This window comes from Marmota monax, unplaced genomic scaffold, assembly GCF_021218885.2.
Source record: "Marmota monax isolate L192 unplaced genomic scaffold, Marmota_monax_Labrador192_F-V1.1 WCK01_AAM20220418_F8-fsc00009, whole genome shotgun sequence".
NCBI classification, from domain to species: Eukaryota; Metazoa; Chordata; class Mammalia; order Rodentia; family Sciuridae; genus Marmota; species Marmota monax.
Genome location: NW_026694710.1, coordinates 27,752,831 through 27,776,875, shown reverse-complemented (window position 1 = coordinate 27,776,875; position 24,045 = coordinate 27,752,831). Strand labels below are relative to the sequence as shown.

The window sequence follows — 24,045 nt, the reverse complement described above, 5'->3', positions numbered from 1 at the left end:
CCTCAAAACAGGACACAGAGACCTCAAAACAGGACGACAGGGACCTCAAAACAGGACACAGAGACCTAAAAACAGGACCACAGGGACCTCAAAACAGGGCTAAAGAGACCTCAAAACAGGACACAGAGACCTCAAAACAGGACGACAGGGACCTCAAAACAGGACACAGAGACCTAAAAACAGGACCACAGAGACCTCAAAACAGGACACAGAGACCTCAAAACAGGACACAGAGACCTCAAAACAGGGCTAAAGAGACCTCAAAACAGGACACAGAGACCTCAAAACAGGACACAGAGACCTCAAAACAGGACACAGAGACCTCAAAACAGGACACAGAGACCTCAAAACAGGGCTAAAGAGACCTCAAAACAGGACACAGAGACCTAAAAACAGGACACAGAGACCTCAAAACAGGACACAGAGACCTCAAAACAGGACCACAGAGACCTCAAAACAGGACCACAGGGACCTCAAAACAGGACACAGGGACCTCAAAACAGGACCACAGAGACCTCAAAACAGGACACAGAGACCTCAAAACAGGACACAGAGACCTCAAAACAGGACACAGAGACCTCAAAACAGGACACAGAGACCTCAAAACAGGGCCACAGAGACCTCAAAACAGGACACAGAGACCTCAAAACAGGACACAGAGACCTCAAAACAGGGCAAAAGAGACCTCAAAACAGGACACAGAGACCTCAAAACAGGACACAGAGACCTCAAAACAGGACACAGAGACCTCAAAACAGGACACAGAGACCTCAAAACAGGACCACAGGGACCTCAAAACAGGACCACAGGGACCTCAAAACAGGACACAGAGACCTCAAAACAGGACACAGAGACCTCAAAACAGGACCACAGGGACCTCAAAACAGGGCCACAGGGACCTCAAAACAGGACCACAGGGACCTCAAAACAGGACCACAGAGACCTCAAAACAGGACACAGAGACCTCAAAACAGGACACAGAGACCTCAAAACAGGACCACAGAGACCTCAAAACAGGACCACAGAGACCTCAAAACAGGACACAGAGACCTCAAAACAGGACACAGAGACCTCAAAACAGGACCACAGGGACCTCAAAACAGGACCCAGAGACCTCAAAACAGGACACAGAGACCTCAAAACAGGACCACAGGGACCTCAAAACAGGACACAGAGACCTCAAAACAGGACACAGAGACCTCAAAACAGGACACAGAGACCTCAAAACAGGACCACAGGGACCTCAAAACAGGACACAGAGACCTCAAAACAGGACCCAGAGACCTCAAAACAGGACACAGAGACCTCAAAACAGGACCACAGGGACCTCAAAACAGGGCCACAGGGACCTCAAAACAGGACCACAGGGACCTCAAAACAGGACACAGAGACCTCAAAACAGGACACAGAGACCTCAAAACAGGACACAGGGACCTCAAAACAGGACACAGAGACCTCAAAACAGGGCCACAGGGACCTCAAAACAGGACACAGAGACCTCAAAACAGGACACAGAGACCTCAAAACAGGACACAGAGACCTCAAAACAGGACACAGAGACCTCAAAACAGGACACAGGGACCTCAAAACAGGACACAGAGACCTCAAAACAGGACCACAGGGACCTCAAAACAGGACACAGAGACCTCAAAACAGGACACAGAGACCTCAAAACAGGACCACAGGGACCTCAAAACAGGACCACAGGGACCTCAAAACAGGACACAGAGACCTCAAAACAGGACACAGAGACCTCCAAACAGGAGCCTGAGACCTCAAAACAGGACACAGAGACCTCAAAACAGGACCACAGGGACCTCAAAACAGGACCACAGGGACCTCAAAACAGGACACAGAGACCTCAAAACAGGACACAGAGACCTCAAAACAGGACACAGAGACCTCAAAACAGGACCACAGAGACCTCAAAACAGGACCACAGGGACCTCAAAACAGGACACAGAGACCTCAAAACAGGACACAGAGACCTCAAAACAGGACACAGAGACCTCAAAACAGGACCACAGGGACCTCAAAACAGGACCACAGGGACCTCAAAACAGGACCACAGGGACCTCAAAACAGGACACAGAGACCTCAAAACAGGACACAGGGACCTCAAAACAGGACACAGAGACCTCAAAACAGGACACAGAGACCTCAAAACAGGACCACAGGGACCTCAAAACAGGACCACAGGGACCTCAAAACAGGACACAGAGACCTCAAAACAGGACACAGAGACCTCAAAACAGGACCACAGAGACCTCAAAACAGGACACAGAGACCTCAAAACAGGACACAGAGACCTCAAAACAGGACACAGAGACCTCAAAACAGGACACAGAGACCTCAAAACAGGACCACAGGGACCTCAAAACAGGACACAGAGACCTCAAAACAGGACCACAGGGACCTCAAAACAGGACACAGAGACCTCAAAACAGGACACAGAGACCTCAAAACAGGACACAGAGACCTCAAAACAGGACACAGAGACCTCAAAACAGGACACAGAGACCTCAAAACAGGACCACAGGGACCTCAAAACAGGACACAGAGACCTCAAAACAGGACACAGAGACCTCAAAACAGGACACAGAGACCCCAAAACAGGCCACAGAGACCTCAAAACAGGACACAGAGACCTCAAAACAGGACACAGAGACCTCAAAACAGGACACAGAGACCTCAAAACAGGACACAGAGACCTCAAAACAGGACACAGAGACCTCAAAACAGGACACAGAGACCTCAAAACAGGACCACAGGAGACCTCAAAACAGGACACAGAGACCTCAAAACAGGACACAGAGACCTCAAAACAGGACACAGAGACCTCAAAACAGGACACAGAGACCTCAAAACAGGACACAGAGACCTCAAAACAGGACACAGAGACCTCAAAACAGGACACAGAGACCTCAAAACAGGACCACAGGGACCTCAAAACAGGACACAGAGACCTCAAAACAGGACACAGAGACCTCAAAACAGGACACAGAGACCTCAAAACAGGACCACAGGGACCTCAAAACAGGACACAGAGACCTCAAAACAAGACACAGAGACCTCAAAACAGGACACAGAGACCTCAAAACAGGGCCACAGAGACCTCAAAACAGGACACAGAGACCTCAAAACAGGACACAGAGACCTCAAAACAGGACACAGAGACCTCAAAACAGGACACAGAGACCTCAAAACAGGACCACAGGGACCTCAAAACAGGACCACAGGGACCTCAAAACAGGACACAGAGACCTCAAAACAGGACACAGAGACCTCAAAACAGGACCACAGGGACCTCAAAACAGGGCCACAGGGACCTCAAAACAGGACCACAGGGACCTCAAAACAGGACCACAGGGACCTCAAAACAGGACACAGAGACCTCAAAACAGGACACAGAGACCTCAAAACAGGACCACAGAGACCTCAAAACAGGACCACAGAGACCTCAAAACAGGGCTAAAGAGACCTCAAAACAGGACACAGAGACCTCAAAACAGGACCACAGGGACCTCAAAACAGGACACAGAGACCTCAAAACAGGACACAGAGACCTCAAAACAGGACCACAGGGACCTCAAAACAGGACACAGAGACCTCAAAACAGGACACAGAGACCTCAAAACAGGACACAGAGACCTCAAAACAGGACCACAGGGACCTCAAAACAGGGCCACAGGGACCTCAAAACAGGACACAGAGACCTCAAAACAGGACACAGGGACCTCAAAACAGGACACAGAGACCTCAAAACAGGACACAGGGACCTCAAAACAGGACCACAGAGACCTCAAAACAGGACACAGAGACCTCAAAACAGGACCAAAGGGACCTCAAAACAGGACACAGAGACCTCAAAACAGGACACAGAGACCTCAAAACAGGACACAGAGACCTCAAAACAGGACACAGAGACCTCAAAACAGGACACAGAGACCTCAAAACAGGACACAGAGACCTCAAAACAGGACACAGAGACCTCAAAACAGGACACAGAGACCTCAAAACAGGACACAGAGACCTCAAAACAGGACACAGAGACCTCAAAACAGGACACAGAGACCTCAAAACAGGACACAGAGACCTCAAAACAGGACACAGAGACCTCAAAACAGGACACAGAGACCTCAAAACAGGACCACAGAGACCTCAAAACAGGGCCACAGGGACCTCAAAACAGGACACAGGGACCTCAAAACAGGACCACAGAGACCTCAAAACAGGACACAGAGACCTCAAAACAGGACACAGAGACCTCAAAACAGGACACAGAGACCTCAAAACAGGACACAGAGACCTCAAAACAGGACACAGAGACCTCAAAACAGGACACAGAGACCTCAAAACAGGACACAGAGACCTCAAAACAGGACACAGAGACCTCAAAACAGGACACAGAGACCTCAAAACAGGACACAGAGACCTCAAAACAGGACACAGAGACCTCAAAACAGGACACAGAGACCTCAAAACAGGACACAGAGACCTCAAAACAGGACCACAGGGACCTCAAAACAGGACCACAGGGACCTCAAAACAGGACACAGAGACCTCAAAACAGGACACAGAGACCTCAAAACAGGACCACAGGGACCTCAAAACAGGACCACAGGGACCTCAAAACAGGACCACAGGGACCTCAAAACAGGGCCACAGAGACCTCAAAACAGGACACAGAGACCTCAAAACAGGACACAGAGACCTCAAAACAGGACCACAGAGACCTCAAAACAGGACCACAGAGACCTCAAAACAGGACACAGAGACCTCAAAACAGGACACAGAGACCTCAAAACAGGACCACAGGGACCTCAAAACAGGACACAGAGACCTCAAAACAGGACACAGAGACCTCAAAACAGGACCACAGGGACCTCAAAACAGGACACAGAGACCTCAAAACAGGACACAGAGACCTCAAAACAGGACACAGAGACCTCAAAACAGGACCACAGGGACCTCAAAACAGGACACAGAGACCTCAAAACAGGACACAGAGACCTCAAAACAGGACACAGAGACCTCAAAACAGGACCACAGGGACCTCAAAACAGGACCACAGGGACCTCAAAACAGGACCACAGGGACCTCAAAACAGGACACAGAGACCTCAAAACAGGACACAGAGACCTCAAAACAGGACACAGAGACCTCAAAACAGGACACAGAGACCTCAAAACAGGACCACAGGGACCTCAAAACAGGACACAGAGACCTCAAAACAGGACACAGAGACCTCAAAACAGGACACAGAGACCTCAAAACAGGACACAGAGACCTCAAAACAGGACCACAGGGACCTCAAAACAGGACACAGAGACCTCAAAACAGGACCACAGGGACCTCAAAACAGGACACAGAGACCTCAAAACAGGACACAGAGACCTCAAAACAGGACCACAGGGACCTCAAAACAGGACACAGAGACCTCAAAACAGGACACAGAGACCTCAAAACAGGACACAGAGACCTCAAAACAGGACACAGAGACCTCAAAACAGGACACAGAGACCTCAAAACAGGACCACAGGGACCTCAAAACAGGACACAGGACCTCAAAACAGGACCACAGAGACCTCAAAACAGGACACAGAGACCTCAAAACAGGACACAGAGACCTCAAAACAGGACCACAGGGACCTCAAAACAGGACACAGAGACCTCAAAACAGGACCACAGAGACCTCAAAACAGGACACAGAGACCTCAAAACAGGACACAGAGACCTCAAAACAGGACACAGAGACCTCAAAACAGGACCACAGGGACCTCAAAACAGGACCACAGGGACCTCAAAACAGGACACAGAGACCTCAAAACAGGACCACAGGGACCTCAAAACAGGACCCAGAGACCTCAAAACAGGACACAGAGACCTCAAAACAGGACCACAGGGACCTCAAAACAGGACCACAGGGCCCTCAAAACAGGACACAGAGACCTCAAAACAGGACCCAGAGACCTCAAAACAGGACCACAGAGACCTCAAAACAGGACCACAGGACCCCAAAACAGGACCACAGGGACCTCAAAACAGGACACAGAGACCTCAAAACAGGACACAGAGACCTCAAAACAGGACCACAGGGACCTCAAAACAGGACACAGAGACCTCAAAACAGGACCACAGGGACCTCAAAACAGGACACAGAGACCTCAAAACAGGACACAGAGACCTCAAAACAGGACACAGAGACCTCAAAACAGGACACAGAGACCTCAAAACAGGACACAGAGACCTCAAAACAGGACACAGAGACCTCAAAACAGGACACAGAGACCTCAAAACAGGACACAGAGACCTCAAAACAGGACACAGAGACCTCAAAACAGGACACAGAGACCTCAAAACAGGACACAGAGACCTCAAAACAGGACACAGAGACCTCAAAACAGGACACAGAGACCTAAAAACAGGACACAGAGACCTCAAAACAGGACACAGAGACCTCAAAACAGGACCACAGAGACCTCAAAACAGGACACAGAGACCTCAAAACAGGACACAGAGACCTCAAAACAGGACACAGAGACCTCAAAACAGGACACAGAGACCTCAAAACAGGACACAGAGACCTCAAAACAGGACACAGAGACCTCAAAACAGGACACAGAGACCTCAAAACAGGACACAGAGACCTCAAAACAGGACCACAGGGACCTCAAAACAGGACACAGAGACCTCAAAACAGGACACAGAGACCTCAAAACAGGACACAGAGACCTCAAAACAGGACACAGAGACCTCAAAACAGGACACAGAGACCTCAAAACAGGACACAGAGACCTCAAAACAGGACACAGAGACCTCAAAACAGGACACAGAGACCTCAAAACAGGACACAGAGACCTCAAAACAGGACACAGAGACCTCAAAACAGGACACAGAGACCTCAAAACAGGACACAGAGACCTCAAAACAGGACACAGAGACCTCAAAACAGGACACAGAGACCTCAAAACAGGACACAGAGACCTCAAAACAGGACACAGAGACCTCAAAACAGGACACAGAGACCTCAAAACAGGACACAGAGACCTCAAAACAGGACCACAGGGACCTCAAAACAGGACACAGAGACCTCAAAACAGGACACAGAGACCTCAAAACAGGACACAGAGACCTCAAAACAGGACCACAGGGACCTCAAAACAGGACACAGAGACCTCAAAACAGGACACAGAGACCTCAAAACAGGACACAGAGACCTCAAAACAGGACCACAGAGACCTCAAAACAGGACACAGAGACCTCAAAACAGGACACAGAGACCTCAAAACAGGACCACAGAGACCTCAAAACAGGACACAGAGACCTCAAAACAGGACACAGAGACCTCAAAACAGGACACAGAGACCTCAAAACAGGACCACAGGGACCTCAAAACAGGACACAGGACCTCAAAACAGGACACAGAGACCTCAAAACAGGACACAGAGACCTCAAAACAGGACCACAGAGACCTCAAAACAGGACCACAGGGACCTCAAAACAGGACACAGAGACCTCAAAACAGGACCACAGGGACCTCAAAACAGGACCACAGGGACCTCAAAACAGGACACAGAGACCTCAAAACAGGACACAGGACCTCAAAACAGGACACAGGACCTCAAAACAGGACACAGAGACCTCAAAACAGGACCACAGGGACCTCAAAACAGGACCACAGGGACCTCAAAACAGGACACAGAGACCTCAAAACAGGACACAGAGACCTCAAAACAGGACCACAGAGACCTCAAAACAGGACACAGAGACCTCAAAACAGGACACAGAGACCTCAAAACAGGACACAGAGACCTCAAAACAGGACACAGAGACCTCAAAACAGGACACAGAGACCTCAAAACAGGACACAGAGACCTCAAAACAGGACCACAGAGACCTCAAAACAGGACACAGAGACCTCAAAACAGGACACAGAGACCTCAAAACAGGACACAGAGACCTCAAAACAGGACACAGAGACCTCAAAACAGGACACAGAGACCTCAAAACAGGACACAGAGACCTCAAAACAGGACACAGAGACCTCAAAACAGGACACAGAGACCTCAAAACAGGACACAGAGACCTCAAAACAGGACACAGAGACCTCAAAACAGGACACAGAGACCTCAAAACAGGACCACAGAGACCTCAAAACAGGACACAGAGACCTCAAAACAGGACACAGAGACCTCAAAACAGGACCACAGGGACCTCAAAACAGGACACAGAGACCTCAAAACAGGGCCACAGAGACCTCAAAACAGGACACAGAGACCTCAAAACAGGACCACAGGGACCTCAAAACAGGACACAGAGACCTCAAAACAGGACACAGAGACCTCAAAACAGGACCCAGAGACCTCAAAACAGGACACAGAGACCTCAAAACAGGGCCACAGGGACCTCAAAACAGGACCACAGAGACCTCAAAACAGGACCCAGAGACCTCAAAACAGGACACAGAGACCTCAAAACAGGACACAGAGACCTCAAAACAGGACCACAGGGACCTCAAAACAGGACCACAGAGACCTCAAAACAGGACACAGAGACCTCAAAACAGGACACAGAGACCTCAAAACAGGACCACAGGGACCTCAAAACAGGACCACAGGGACCTCAAAACAGGACCACAGGGACCTCAAAACAGGACCACAGAGACCTCAAAACAGGACACAGAGACCTCAAAACAGGACACAGAGACCTCAAAACAGGACCACAGAGACCTCAAAACAGGACCACAGAGACCTCAAAACAGGACACAGAGACCTCAAAACAGGACACAGAGACCTCAAAACAGGACCACAGGGACCTCAAAACAGGACACAGAGACCTCAAAACAGGACACAGAGACCTCAAAACAGGACCACAGGGACCTCAAAACAGGGCCACAGAGACCTCAAAACAGGACACAGAGACCTCAAAACAGGACACAGAGACCTCAAAACAGGACCACAGGGACCTCAAAACAGGACCACAGGGACCTCAAAACAGGACACAGAGACCTCAAAACAGGACACAGGGACCTCAAAACAGGACACAGAGACCTCAAAACAGGACCACAGGGACCTCAAAACAGGACCACAGAGACCTCAAAACAGGACACAGAGACCTCAAAACAGGGCCACAGGGACCTCAAAACAGGACACAGAGACCTCAAAACAGGACACAGAGACCTCAAAACAGGACCACAGAGACCTCAAAACAGGACACAGAGACCTCAAAACAGGACACAGAGACCTCAAAACAGGACACAGAGACCTCAAAACAGGGCCACAGGACCTCAAAACAGGACACAGAGACCTCAAAACAGGACCACAGAGACCTCAAAACAGGACCACAGAGACCTCAAAACAGGGCACAGAGACCTCAAAACAGGACACAGAGACCTCAAAACAGGACCACAGGGACCTCAAAACAGGACACAGAGACCTCAAAACAGGACACAGAGACCTCAAAACAGGACCACAGGGACCTCAAAACAGGACACAGAGACCTCAAAACAGGACACAGAGACCTCAAAACAGGACACAGAGACCTCAAAACAGGACCACAGGGACCTCAAAACAGGACCACAGGGACCTCAAAACAGGACACAGAGACCTCAAAACAGGACACAGAGACCCCAAAACAGGACACAGAGACCTCAAAACAGGACCACAGGGACCTCAAAACAGGACCACAGAGACCTCAAAACAGGACACAGAGACCTCAAAACAGGACACAGAGACCTCAAAACAGGACCACAGAGACCTCAAAACAGGACACAGAGACCTCAAAACAGGACCACAGAGACCTCAAAACAGGACACAGGGACCTCAAAACAGGACACAGAGACCTCAAAACAGGACCACAGGGACCTCAAAACAGGACCACAGGGACCTCAAAACAGGACCACAGGGACCTCAAAACAGGACCACAGGGACCTCAAAACAGGCCACAGGGACCTCAAAACAGGACACAGAGACCTCAAAACAGGACCACAGGGACCTCAAAACAGGACACAGAGACCTCAAAACAGGACCACAGGGACCTCAAAACAGGACCCAGGGACCTCAAAACAGGACCACAGGGACCTCAAAACAGGACACAGAGACCTCAAAACAGGACCACAGGGACCTCAAAACAGGACACAGAGACCTCAAAACAGGACACAGAGACCTCAAAACAGGACACAGAGACCTCAAAACAGGCCACAGAGACCTCAAAACAGGACACAGAGACCTCAAAACAGGACCACAGAGACCTCAAAACAGGACACAGAGACCTCAAAACAGGACCACAGGGACCTCAAAACAGGACACAGAGACCTCAAAACAGGGCTAAAGAGACCTCAAAACAGGACACAGAGACCTCAAAACAGGACACAGAGACCTCAAAACAGGGCCACAGGGACCTCAAAACAGGACCACAGGGACCTCAAAACAGGACACAGGGACCTCAAAACAGGACACAGAGACCTCAAAACAGGACACAGAGACCTCAAAACAGGACACAGAGACCTCAAAACAGGACACAGAGACCTCAAAACAGGACACAGAGACCTCAAAACAGGGCACAGAGACCTCAAAACAGGACACAGAGACCTCAAAACAGGACACAGGGACCTCAAAACAGGACACAGAGACCTCAAAACAGGACCACAGGGACCTCAAAACAGGACACAGAGACCTCAAAACAGGACACAGAGACCTCAAAACAGGACCACAGGGACCTCAAAACAGGACACAGAGACCTCAAAACAGGACCACAGAGACCTCAAAACAGGACACAGAGACCTCAAAACAGGACACAGAGACCTCAAAACAGGGCACAGAGACCCCAAAACAGGACACAGAGACCTCAAAACAGGACACAGAGACCTCAAAACAGGACACAGAGACCTCAAAACAGGACACAGAGACCTCAAAACAGGACCACAGAGACCTCAAAACAGGACACAGAGACCTCAAAACAGGACACAGAGACCTCAAAACAGGACACAGAGACCTCAAAACAGGACCACAGAGACCTCAAAACAGGGCCACAGGGACCTCAAAACAGGACACAGGGACCTCAAAACAGGACCACAGAGACCTCAAAACAGGACACAGAGACCTCAAAACAGGACACAGAGACCTCAAAACAGGACACAGAGACCTCAAAACAGGACACAGAGACCTCAAAACAGGACACAGAGACCTCAAAACAGGGCTAAAGAGACCTCAAAACAGGACACAGAGACCTCAAAACAGGACCACAGAGACCTCAAAACAGGACCACAGAGACCTCAAAACAGGACACAGAGACCTCAAAACAGGACACAGAGACCTCAAAACAGGACACAGAGACCTCAAAACAGGACACAGAGACCTCAAAACAGGACACAGAGACCTCAAAACAGGGCTAAAGAGACCTCAAAACAGGACACAGAGACCTCAAAACAGGACACAGAGACCTCAAAACAGGACACAGAGACCTCAAAACAGGACACAGAGACCTCAAAACAGGACACAGAGACCTCAAAACAGGACACAGAGACCTCAAAACAGGACACAGAGGACCTCAAAACAGGACACAGAGACCTCAAAACAGGACACAGAGACCTCAAAACAGGACACAGAGACCTCAAAACAGGACACAGAGACCTCAAAACAGGACCAAAGGGACCTCAAAACAGGACACAGAGACCTCAAAACAGGACACAGAGACCTCAAAACAGGACACAGAGACCTCAAAACAGGGCACAGAGACCTCAAAACAGGACACAGAGACCTCAAAACAGGACACAGAGACCTCAAAACAGGACACAGAGACCTCAAAACAGGACACAGAGACCTCAAAACAGGACACAGAGACCTCAAAACAGGACACAGAGACCTCAAAACAGGACCACAGGGACCTCAAAACAGGACACAGAGACCTCAAAACAGGACACAGAGACCTCAAAACAGGACACAGAGACCTCAAAACAGGACCACAGGGACCTCAAAACAGGGCCACAGGGACCTCAAAACAGGACCACAGGGACCTCAAAACAGGGCCACAGAGACCTCAAAACAGGACACAGAGACCTCAAAACAGGACACAGAGACCTCAAAACAGGACCACAGAGACCTCAAAACAGGACCACAGAGACCTCAAAACAGGGCTAAAGAGACCTCAAAACAGGACACAGAGACCTCAAAACAGGACCACAGGGACCTCAAAACAGGACACAGAGACCTCAAAACAGGACACAGAGACCTCAAAACAGGACCACAGGGACCTCAAAACAGGACACAGAGACCTCAAAACAGGGCTAAAGAGACCTCAAAACAGGACACAGAGACCTAAAAACAGGACCACAGGGACCTCAAAACAGGGCCACAGGGACCTCAAAACAGGACACAGAGACCTCAAAACAGGACACAGGGACCTCAAAACAGGACACAGAGACCTCAAAACAGGACACAGGGACCTCAAAACAGGACCACAGAGACCTCAAAACAGGGCTAAAGAGACCTCAAAACAGGGCCACAGGGACCTCAAAACAGGACACAGAGACCTCAAAACAGGACACAGAGACCTCAAAACAGGACCACAGAGACCTCAAAACAGGACACAGAGACCTCAAAACAGGACACAGAGACCTCAAAACAGGACACAGAGACCTCAAAACAGGGCCACAGCGACCTCAAAACAGGACACAGAGACCTCAAAACAGGACCACAGAGACCTCAAAACAGGACCACAGAGACCTCAAAACAGGGCTAAAGAGACCTCAAAACAGGACACAGAGACCTCAAAACAGGACCACAGGGACCTCAAAACAGGACACAGAGACCTCAAAACAGGACACAGAGACCTCAAAACAGGACCACAGGGACCTCAAAACAGGACACAGAGACCTCAAAACAGGGCAAAAGAGACCTCAAAACAGGACACAGAGACCTCAAAACAGGACCACAGGGACCTCAAAACAGGGCCACAGGGACCTCAAAACAGGGCTAAAGAGACCTCAAAACAGGACACAGAGACCTCAAAACAGGACACAGAGACCTCAAAACAGGACCACAGGGACCTCAAAACAGGACCACAGAGACCTCAAAACAGGACACAGAGACCTCAAAACAGGACACAGAGACCTCAAAACAGGACCACAGAGACCTCAAAACAGGACACAGAGACCTCAAAACAGGACCACAGAGACCTCAAAACAGGACACAGGGACCTCAAAACAGGACACAGAGACCTCAAAACAGGACCACAGGGACCTCAAAACAGGACCACAGGGACCTCAAAACAGGACCACAGGGACCTCAAAACAGGGCCACAGGGACCTCAAAACAGGACACAGAGACCTCAAAACAGGACCACAGGGACCTCAAAACAGGACACAGAGACCTCAAAACAGGGCCACAGGGACCTCAAAACAGGACACAGAGACCTCAAAACAGGACACAGAGACCTCAAAACAGGACACAGAGACCTCAAAACAGGGCTAAAGAGACCTCAAAACAGGACACAGAGACCTCAAAACAGGACCACAGAGACCTCAAAACAGGACACAGAGACCTCAAAACAGGACCACAGGGACCTCAAAACAGGACACAGAGACCTCAAAACAGGGCCACAGAGACCTCAAAACAGGACACAGAGACCTCAAAACAGGACACAGAGACCTCAAAACAGGGCCACAGGGACCTCAAAACAGGACCACAGGGACCTCAAAACAGGACCACAGGGACCTCAAAACAGGACACAGAGACCTCAAAACAGGACACAGAGACCTCAAAACAGGACACAGAGACCTCAAAACAGGACACAGAGACCTCAAAACAGGACACAGAGACCTCAAAACAGGGCTAAAGAGACCTCAAAACAGGACACAGAGACCTCAAAACAGGACGACAGGGACCTCAAAACAGGACACAGAGACCTCAAAACAGGACCACAGGGACCTCAAAACAGGACACAGAGACCTCAAAACAGGACACAGAGACCTCAAAACAGGACCACAGGGACCTCAAAACAGGACACAGAGACCTCAAAACAGGACCACAGAGACCTCAAAACAGGACACAGAGACCTCAAAACAGGACCACAGAGACCTCAAAACAGGGCTAAAGAGACCTCAAAACAGGACACAGAGACCTCAAAACAGGACACAGAGACCTCAAAACAGGACACAGAGACCTCAAAACAGGGCCACAGAGACCTCAAAACAGGACACAGAGACCTCAAAACAGGACACAGAGACCTCAAAACAGGACACAGAGACCTCAAAACAGGACACAGAGACCTCAAAACAGGGCTAAAGAGACCTCAAAACAGGACACAGAGACCTCAAAACAGGACACAGAGACCTCAAAACAGGACACAGAGACCTCAAAACAGGACCACAGAGACCTCAAAACAGGGCCACAGGGACCTCAAAACAGGACACAGGGACCTCAAAACAGGACCACAGAGACCTCAAAACAGGACACAGAGACCTCAAAACAGGACACAGAGACCTCAAAACAGGACACAGAGACCTCAAAACAGGACACAGAGACCTCAAAACAGGACACAGAGACCTCAAAACAGGGCACAGAGACCTCAAAACAGGACACAGAGACCTCAAAACAGGACCACAGAGACCTCAAAACAGGACCACAGAGACCTCAAAACAGGACACAGAGACCTCAAAACAGGACACAGAGACCTCAAAACAGGACACAGAGACCTCAAAACAGGACACAGAGACCTAAAAACAGGACACAGAGACCTCAAAACAGGACACAGAGACCTCAAAACAGGACCACAGAGACCTCAAAACAGGGCCACAGGGACCTCAAAACAGGACACAGGGACCTCAAAACAGGACCACAGAGACCTCAAAACAGGACACAGAGACCTCAAAACAGGACACAGAGACCTCAAAACAGGACACAGAGACCTCAAAACAGGACCACAGAGACCTCAAAACAGGACACAGAGACCTCAAAACAGGGCCACAGAGACCTCAAAACAGGACACAGAGACCTCAAAACAGGACCACAGAGACCTCAAAACAGGACCACAGAGACCTCAAAACAGGACACAGAGACCTCAAAACAGGACACAGAGACCTCAAAACAGGACACAGAGACCTCAAAACAGGACCACAGGGACCTCAAAACAGGACCACAGGGACCTCAAAACAGGACACAGAGACCTCAAAACAGGACACAGAGACCTCAAAACAGGACCACAGGGACCTCAAAACAGGGCCACAGGGACCTCAAAACAGGACCACAGGGACCTCAAAACAGGACACAGAGACCTCAAAACAGGACACAGGGACCTCAAAACAGGACACAGAGACCTCAAAACAGGACCACAGGGACCTCAAAACAGGACCACAGAGACCTCAAAACAGGACACAGAGACCTCAAAACAGGACCACAGAGACCTCAAAACAGGACACAGAGACCTCAAAACAGGACACAGAGACCTCAAAACAGGACCACAGGGACCTCAAAACAGGACCACAGAGACCTCAAAACAGGACACAGAGACCTCAAAACAGGACCACAGGGACCTCAAAACAGGACACAGAGACCTCAAAACAGGACACAGAGACCTCAAAACAGGGCAAAGAGACCTCAAAACAGGACACAGAGACCTCAAAACAGGACACAGAGACCTCAAAACAGGACACAGAGACCTCAAAACAGGACCACAGAGACCTCAAAACAGGACCACAGGGACCTCAAAACAGGACACAGGGACCTCAAAACAGGACACAGAGACCTCAAAACAGGACACAGAGACCTCAAAACAGGACCACAGAGACCTCAAAACAGGACACAGAGACCTCAAAACAGGACCACAGGGACCTCAAAACAGGACCACAGGGACCTCAAAACAGGACCACAGGGACCTCAAAACAGGACCACAGGGACCTCAAAACAGGACACAGAGACCTCAAAACAGGACCACAGGGACCTCAAAACAGGACACAGAGACCTCAAAACAGGACCACAGGGACCTCAAAACAGGACACAGAGACCTCAAAACAGGACACAGAGACCTCAAAACAGGACACAGAGACCTCAAAACAGGGCCACAGGGACCTCAAAACAGGACACAGAGACCTCAAAACAGGACACAGAGACCTCAAAACAGGACACAGAGACCTCAAAACAGGGCTAAAGAGACCTCAAAACAGGACACAGAGACCTCAAAACAGGACCACAGAGACCTCAAAACAGGACACAGAGACCTCAAAACAGGACCACAGGGACCTCAAAACAGGACACAGAGACCTCAAAACAGGGCCACAGAGACCTCAAAACAGGACACAGAGACCTCAAAACAGGACCACAGGGACCTCAAAACAGGACCACAGGGACCTCAAAACAGGACACAGAGACCTCAAAACAGGACACAGAGACCTCAAAACAGGACACAGAGACCTCAAAACAGGACACAGAGACCTCAAAACAGGGCTAAAGAGACCTCAAAACAGGACACAGAGACCTCAAAACAGGACGACAGGGACCTCAAAACAGGACACAGAGACCTAAAAACAGGACCACAGGGACCTCAAAACAGGACACAGAGACCTCAAAACAGGACACAGAGACCTCAAAACAGGACACAGAGACCTCAAAACAGGACACAGAGACCTCAAAACAGGGCCAAAGAGACCTCAAAACAGGACACAGAGACCTCAAAACAGGACACAGAGACCTCAAAACAGGACACAGAGACCTCAAAACAGGGCCACAGAGACCTCAAAACAGGACACAGAGACCTCAAAACAGGACACAGAGACCTCAAAACAGGACACAGAGACCTCAAAACAGGACACAGAGACCTCAAAACAGGGCACAGAGACCTCAAAACAGGACACAGAGACCTCAAAACAGGACACAGAGACCTAAAAACAGGACACAGAGACCTCAAAACAGGACACAGAGACCTCAAAACAGGACCACAGAGACCTCAAAACAGGGCCACAGGGACCTCAAAACAGGACACAGGGACCTCAAAACAGGACCACAGAGACCTCAAAACAGGACACAGAGACCTCAAAACAGGACACAGAGACCTCAAAACAGGACACAGAGACCTCAAAACAGGACACAGAGACCTCAAAACAGGACACAGAGACCTCAAAACAGGACACAGAGACCTCAAAACAGGACACAGAGACCTCAAAACAGGGCTAAAGAGACCTCAAAACAGGACACAGAGACCTAAAAACAGGACCACAGAGACCTCAAAACAGGACCACAGAGACCTCAAAACAGGACACAGAGACCTCAAAACAGGACACAGAGACCTAAAAACAGGACACAGAGACCTCAAAACAGGACACAGAGACCTCAAAACAGGACCACAGAGACCTCAAAACAGGGCCACAGGGACCTCAAAACAGGACACAGGGACCTCAAAACAGGACCACAGAGACCTCAAAACAGGACACAGAGACCTCAAAACAGGACACAGAGACCTCAAAACAGGACACAGAGACCTCAAAACAGGACACAGAGACCTCAAAACAGGACACAGAGACCTCAAAACAGGACACAGAGACCTCAAAACAGGGCACAGAGACCTCAAAACAGGACACAGAGACCTAAAAACAGGACCACAGAGACCTCAAAACAGGACCACAGAGACCTCAAAACAGGACACAGAGACCTCAAAACAGGACACAGAGACCTCAAAACAGGACACAGAGACCTCAAAACAGGGCCACAGGGACCTCAAAACAGGACCACAGGGACCTCAAAACAGGACACAGAGACCTCAAAACAGGACACAGAGACCTCAAAACAGGACCACAGGGACCTCAAAACAGGGCCACAGGGACCTCAAATCAGGACCAAAGGGACCTCAAAACAGGACGCAGAGACCTCAAAACAGGACACAGGGACCTCAAAACAGGACGAAAGAGACCTCAAAACAGGACCACAGGGACCTCAAAACAGGACCACAGAGACCTCAAAACAGGACACAGAGACCTCAAAACAGGACCACAGAGACCTCAAAACAGGACACAGAGACCTCAAAACAGGGCTAAAGAGACCTCAAAACAGGACCACAGGGACCTCAAAACAGGACCACAGAGACCTCAAAACAGGACACAGAGACCTCAAAACAGGACACAGAGACCTCAAAACAGGACCACAGAGACCTCAAAACAGGACACAGAGACCTCAAAACAGGGCTAAAGAGACCTCAAAACAGGACCACAGGGACCTCAAAACAGGACCACAGGGACCTCAAAACAGGACCACAGAGACCTCAAAACAGGACACAGAGACCTCAAAACAGGACCACAGAGACCTCAAAACAGGACACAGAGACCTCAAAACAGGACACAGAGACCTCAAAACAGGACCACAGGGACCTCAAAACAGGACCACAGAGACCTCAAAACAGGACACAGAGACCTCAAAACAGGACCACAGGGACCTCAAAACAGGACACAGAGACCTCAAAACAGGACACAGAGACCTCAAAACAGGGCTAAAGAGACCTCAAAACAGGACACAGAGACCTCAAAACAGGACACAGAGACCTCAAAACAGGACACAGAGACCTCAAAACAGGACCCAGAGACCTCAAAACAGGACCACAGGGACCTCAAAACAGGACCACAGGGACCTCAAAACAGGACACAGAGACCTCAAAACAGGACACAGAGACCTCAAAACAGGACACAGAGACCTCAAAACAGGACCACAGGGACCTCAAAACAGGACCACAGAGACCTCAAAACAGGGCTAAAGAGACCTCAAAACAGGACCACAGGGACCTCAAAACAGCACCACAGGGACCTCAAAACAGAGCCACAGGGACCTCAAAACAGGGTCACAGGGACCTCAAAACACAGGGACCTCAAAACACAACCACAGGGACCTCAAAACAGGACGACAGGGACCTCAAAACAGGACCACAGGGACCTCAAAACAGGACCACAGGGACCTCAAAACAGGACCCAGAGGCCTCAAAACAGGACACAGGGACCTCAAAACAGGACACAGAGACCTCAAAACAGGACACAGAGACCTCAAAACAGGACACAGAGACCTCAAAACAGGACCACAGGGACCTCAAAACAGGACACAGAGACCTCAAAACAGGGCCACAGGGACCTCAAAACAGGACACAGGGACCTCAAAACAGGACACAGAGACCTCAAAACAGGACCACAGGGACCTCAAAACAGAGCCACAGGGACCTCAAAACAGGACACAGAGACCTCAAAACAGGACACAGAGACCTCAAAACAGGACCACAGGGACCTCAAAACAGGGCCACAGGGACCTCAAAACAGGACACAGAGACCTCAAAACAGGACACAGAGACCTCAAAACAGGACCACAGAGACCTCAAAACAGGACACAGAGACCTCAAAACAGGACCACAGGGACCTCAAAACAGGACACAGGGACCTCAAAACAGGACACAGAGACCTCAAAACAGGGCCACAGGGACCTCAAAACAGGACACAGGGACCTCAAAACAGGACACAGAGACCTCAAAACAGGACCACAGGGACCTCAAAACAGGACACAGGGACCTCAAAACAGGACCACAGGGACCTCAAAACAGGACACAGAGACCTCAAAACAGGGCCACAGGGACCTCAAAACAGGACACAGGGACCTCAAAACAGGACCCAGAGACCTCAAAACAGGACCACAGGGACCTCAAAACAGGACCACAGGGACCTCAAAACAGGACACAGAGACCTCAAAACAGGACCACAGGGACCTCAAAACAGGACCACAGGGACCTCAAAACAGGACCACAGGGACCTCAAAACAGGGTCACAGGGACCTCAAAACACAGGGACCTCAAAACAGGACCACAGGGACCTCAAAACAGGACGACAGGGACCTCAAAACAGGACCACAGGGACCTCAAACAGGACCACAGGGACCTCAAAACAGGACCCAGAGGCCTCAAAACAGGACACAGGGACCTCAAAACAGGACACAGAGACCTCAAAACAGGACCACAGAGACCTCAAAACAGGACCACAGGGACCTCAAAACAGGACACAGGGACCTCAAAACAGGACCCAGAGACCTCAAAACAGGACCACAGGGACCTCAAAACAGGGCACAGGGACCTCAAAACAGGACACAGAGACCTCAAAACAGGACACAGAGACCTCAAAACAGGACACAGAGACCTCAAAACAGGACACAGAGACCTCAAAACAGGACACAGAGACCTCAAAACAGGACACAGGGACCTCAAAACAGGACCACAGGGACCTCAAAACAGGACCACAGGGACCTCAAAACAGGACCACAGGGACCTCAAAACAGGACACAGGGACCTCAAAACAGGACCACAGGGACCTCAAAACAGGGCCACAGGGACCTCAAAACAGGACCACAGAGACCTCAAAACAGGACCACCGGGACCCCAAAACAGGGCCACAGGGACCTCCATACAGGGCCATAGGGACCTGAAAACAGGACACAGTGACCTCAAAACAGCACCACAGGGACCTGAAAACAGGGCCACAGGCAGTAATAGCTTGGAGCAAGGGGCCCGGGATGTGGCTCCATGGCTAAGCTTGCCTGGCTCAAGCAAAGGCCTTAAATCAATCCCTAGCTCCACAAAAAGCAGACTGGAGGTCACTGTCCACTGCAAGCACATCAGAGAGGGGACTCCAGGTCAGCGAGGGAAACACAGAGTCCCAGCTGACGGCCAGCAAGGGAGGTAGACGGTCACTCCCAGAAGGCATAAGTGCCCAGGCCACCAGCCACCAGAGAAAAACAAATCTACTTTTGGCCCACTGAGCCGGGCAGCGAGGTGGGTCAGTGCTGACCCAAGCACATGAGAGTCTTCTGGAATGCTCTGCACCTTGCCGTGATAATCACCTGCCAAGGGTGGGATCTGAAGAACCAAGCCCTCCCAGGGCGATTTAACACAGAAGAAAAGGTGGATACAGGCGTCAATCAGTGTGTACTTGGCGACCTAGTAACAGTCCACTGCAGCTGTGTTTTCACAGAACCTGTGGAGGAGCCATCAGAACGTCATTTTCGGTGAAAAAAATAATACAACCAACTTTCGCATAAGATGGGATGATTTTTTAAATTTCCTTTTTACATTTTTCAAAGTTTCTACAATGAACAAGGACCACATTTATAGTCAGAAAAACAGAGGAGCCGAGCCAGTGTTATTTTGACAGGACACAGTTCTGCATGTCCACAGAGAGGGCAGGAGATGGCAGGCGTCATTGGCCAGGAGCTGGCTGGGTGGGCTTCAGGAATGCTCTGGGCCAAGGGTGAGGCTATGCTGGGGGATAAGCATTCAAATAAAAGTCAGCATTCCTAAACGGGTTCATCTGTGCCCACTGCAAAGGTAGGGAAGAAGCCCAGAGCTGAAGGACATTTCCTCAGCAGGGCCAACGCAGCAGTGTCCACAAGGACAATGTCCTGCCTCCCTGGGGTCTAGCTGAAGCTATGGGGAACACCTGAGCTTCTCCCGCCTGGGCCCTCACTCCCAGGCTCCAGCAGTCTGTCTCTGGGCTATGTTGGTCCTCCTAGCTGGACAGCCCTGTCCTTCCACCTGGACGCTGTCTTCTACCTGACCAGAACCCACAGTCCTAGGGCCCGGGGCATCTGGCCTTGTGCAGGTGGGTCCTGTGCCCTAGCTCCACGCACCTCCTTCATCTTCATCTGTAGCACACGAAATCCAGGCTCAGGCATGGCACCAGGAGCCCGTGAGGGCAGGGCCTGACTGTTGCCCCGTCTCAGCTTTCCTGCCACACACCACAGGGGTTGCAGGGGCCCTTGCTGGACAATTGGGGCCCAGGGTCAAATGTGGACTGCAGTGGGACCGGCCGAATGCAGGCAGAGCCAGAAGCCATCAGCCCTTCCAGGCACTGAGCTGAAGCAGGCACAGAAATGGCGGGGAGGACAGGTTGGGGACCACACCAGGGCCTGCGAGGCTGCACAGCTGGCCCCACAGCCGGCCTCACGGCCTCCTGTTTGCCTTCCAGTGGTCTCTGCCTGTGCGCAACTGGTTGCTCAGGCCTTTTTGCCCACAGCTTGTCAGCCCCATGTTGGGTGAAGACAGGCCACGTCCATCTAGCTCCTCCGTGGGTCTCCAGTGCTGGCTCAGCCCCTGAGAGCATGTGGAAATGGTGAGTGAGTGAATGACCCCTGTGCAGTCCTGCTGTGGATGCCAGCCTGGCCAGCCTGATTACCAGCTCCTTCCAATACAGCGCTGGGCTTGGGGCCCTGCTGACCAAGGCCCCGAGCCCAATGCAAAGCTGTCCTGACCACCTCGCCACCTCTCCTGTGCTTCGTCCTCAGACCCTCTGCACTTCCGGAAATGCTTCGGGAAGGCAGGACACCTGCTGAGCCACCCGTGGATTTTCTCTCCTTTCTGTGGCTGAGCTTTAGGACATGTACTGAGCTGAACAGGCCAGGATATGGACGTGAGCAGCCACGGGCAAGCAGAGTCTGATGGAGGTGTCCACTAGCTGTCACCCAGACAAACAGCAAAGGACAGGTCCAAAACCAAAAGCCCTCTTCTCCCGTGGCTCCAACTCAACCGTGTGGACGAGCACTTCGCCCACCTGGGGAAAAGCCGCAAAGTCAAGTCGTCCCACTAACGTGGCCGCCCCTCAAAAAGGCCTTTCAAAACCAGCAGAGGACCGAGTGCCAGGCCCCACTGCGGCCCTCCCACCATCCTGAGGCCAAGGCCTGGACACAACCCATGGTGGGCACCAGGCCCCACTGAGTGCCCACTGACCCAGCCACCGAGAGGGCCGCTCAGCTACAGAGGAAGCAGGACTTGTCCAGAGTAGCTTGGAGAGGAGAGTCAGAAGCAGGGACAGGTGGCAGTACTGGGCGTGGGAGGCGCTTTGCCAACCAGCAGGAGCTCGCAGCGTTGGGAGCAGTCACAGTTTTCCAAACAGTTCAGCATACAGTCACCACATGACCCACCACTCCCCACTCAGAGGGGCCCCCAGGGAGCAAAGACGCCACCCGACTCTCAGGGCAGCAGCACTCGCGGTGGAAATGGAAAAGGCACACCTTGTACTGTGAGTGGGGAAGCGAAGGTGGCCTTCCTGGCAGTGGACACTACTCAGCCATGAAAAGGAGCCAACAGTTGGGGCTACAACGCAGGCAAACCTTGACACCACTATGACTCCACCGATAATGCCCAGAGTGGGCAGTCTGCAGGGAGGGACCGGAGGACCCAGGGGCTGGGGCCATGCAGACGCAGATACTGCTGCCTAGAACCTGGCCCAGCCCCAGGGCGGTGGCGGGCACAGGGTCCTGGCCAGCTCTCACACACAGCATGGGGGACAGTACTGTGTACAGCCAGGAAGAAGCTTCCTTACCTTGGTCCCAAACCATGCCCCTGGTGTGGGGACCCTCCCCAAGACCTGCTTGCCTGCCTCTCACACAGGCTGCTCCCCGCCCTGGCCCTCATCTGGCCCCATCCTGCTGTGGGCCCTTTGCTGTCCTCCCAGCCTCCAGCACAGCCCTTCCTCTCCTTGCCTCCTCTGCCCACTTGCCTGGTGGCCCCCAGGACAGCCCCCCGTCCTGAGGCGGTGCCACCCAGCCATACCTGCACCTCCCAACACTCCAGAGAAGCAGGGCATGACCTTGCCCCAGGGTCGCTCTAGAACCTGCTGTGCTCAGGACAGACCTGGGGAAGAGGCCAGGGAAGCAGAGCCTCAGGCCTAAGGAATGAGCATTGCCAGGATCCCACAGACCCCAGTCCAGCCAGGGCCACCAGCCCCCGCCCCGCAGAGAGGGGAGGGGAGAGCCCAACCTCCCCCTCCAGAGGGCCTGCAAGCGAACCCAGGCAGGCTGAAGCCCTGAGAATGTTCACATTTGGTCAGCAAAGAGAGGTGGACAGTGTAAGCAGCCATGGCCAGCGGCCGTGGGCAGGCCATGAATGCCCCAGCACTCACCACTGCCCAGTCCACCTACTCATGGGTCACACCAGGGCAGAGATTGGCCCTGCCGCAAAAGAGCGGATCCAGGGCTTGGCACTGTGCCCATATCACCTGAGAGCCACCAGGAACATCAAGGTCAGGCCGGGGTGTCACCC

At 51.3% G+C, this 24,045-nt stretch overlaps 1 protein-coding gene across 2 annotated transcripts in view; it reads right to left on the bottom strand.

The window, feature by feature from the left end:
• The window catches only part of Zfyve28 (zinc finger FYVE-type containing 28), a 141,631-nt gene that overhangs the window by 29,619 nt on the left and 87,967 nt on the right, over positions 1–24,045 (bottom strand). The gene's annotated exons all lie outside the window — the stretch shown is intronic.